We start from the raw sequence: 1,725 nt of genomic DNA, 5'->3' as shown, positions 1-1,725 counted from the left end.
AAAGCCTTCTTGACATTGCTGAGGGCAATGATTTTTTGGATATGACACCAACAGAACAGGAAACAAAAGCAAAAATAAACAAATGGGAAATATCTATTTAAATCTTTTGCTCATTTTCAAATTGGTTATTTGTTTTCTTGCTACTGAGTTGTATGAGTTCCCTATGTGTTTTGCATATTAACTCCTTATCAGATATATGATTTGCAAATATTTTCTCCCATTTCATAGGTAGCCTTTCCACTTTGTTGATTCTTTTCTTTCTTTCTTTTTTTTTTTTTTTTTTTTTGAGGTTTGAACAAATTTATTGAAACATACAAGGTGTAAACAGAGAAATCATTCATGGTGTGTTACATTTTGCCACTACCGTGAATGTATAATTACAAAATTATAAATATATTTTCCACAACTAAGCCTTTGGCCAAAAAAAAGTCACTTAGCACATTTTAAAAGATCAATAAGAAATGTATTTTGGACATTAGAGAGATCAAGTCACTGAATTAAACCGCAGCAGCCCTCACGAATCTAGAATCCCATAGTGCCGAAGGTATAGGTGTCTGTGCAGAGCTAGTCATTTATTACAGCAATCAGAAGAGACAGGGGCAGGTACACCTATCAGAGGTGTGGCAGAGCTGGCAGAACAGGATGACTGGGCTGGTCAGGTGAGCATGACCCAGAGACAGCAGCAACAGAAAGCAGTCCAGTAGGCTGTGAGGTAGGTGGATGGTTTCAACTCATCTCTTCTTTGGTCTTCTACCATATACACTGTGGTTTTAGGAGGCTCCTGAGGTCTGCCCTGCCAACCGTACTGTGGGTATCCTTGTATCCTTGATAGGGTACCCTTGGAAAGGTGGGTAGGGCCCCCTCCCATAGTCCTGGGCCCATTTGCTTTTGTGCATAAGGTGGGTATGGGGCTGATGGACCAGGGCCTGGATATGGTGGAGTGTTCTCTTGGTTCATCAAGGACCTGTAAAGTGTACCTCTCCTCTCCACGAACTGGCTGGGTAGTGGTTGGGGGGCGGAACCTGAGGAATCCGGACCAGCCCACAGTAGACTCACCGCACCTGCCTCAAAGCAAGTAAGGAGCCACCATGTGACATGTGACCGAAGCTTTTTAGTTTGATATAATACCATTTGTTTATTTTTGGTTTTGTTTCCTCTTCTGTTGGTGTTATGTCCAAAAAATCATTGCCAGCACCAATGTTGAGGCCTTTTTTCTATAATTTCTTCTAGTAGTTTTACAGTTTCATGTCTTCATGTCAAAGTCTTTAATCTATTTGAGTTAATTTTTGTATATGATGTGAGATAAGGGTCTAATTTTATTCTGTATATGACTATCCAGTTTTTCTAATGACATTTATTGAAGATACTATCCTTTCCCCATTGTGTCCTCTTGGCATCCTTGTCAAAGTTCAGTTAGCTGTAAATATATGGATTTATTTCTGGTCTCTTTATTCTCATTTGTTTACATATCTGTTTTTATGTCGGTACCACATTGTTTTGATTACTATAGCTTTGTAATATATTTTGAAATGAAGAAGTGTGATGACTCTGGCTTTTTTTTTTTTTTTTTTTTTTTTTGTCCCTCAAGATTGCTTTGGATATGGTAGTCTTTTGTGGTTCCATTTGAATTTTATGATTGCTTTTTAAAATTAATGTAAAAATGCCATTGGGGTTTTGATAGAGATTGCATTAAATCTGTATGTTTCTTTGGGCACTGTGGACATT

General features: G+C 38.1%; 1 pseudogene; it reads right to left on the bottom strand.

The window, feature by feature from the left end:
* Positions 1 to 646: 646 nt before the first annotated feature.
* On the bottom strand, positions 647 to 957 carry LOC112626963 (annotated as a pseudogene).
* Between the last annotated feature and the right edge of the window lie 768 nt (positions 958 to 1,725).

The sequence above is a fragment of the Theropithecus gelada genome, chromosome 6 (assembly GCF_003255815.1).
Source record: "Theropithecus gelada isolate Dixy chromosome 6, Tgel_1.0, whole genome shotgun sequence".
Taxonomy (NCBI): domain Eukaryota; kingdom Metazoa; phylum Chordata; class Mammalia; order Primates; family Cercopithecidae; genus Theropithecus; species Theropithecus gelada.
Note: the sequence above shows the minus strand (reverse complement) of the source record. Positions and strands in the feature narration are given on the sequence as shown.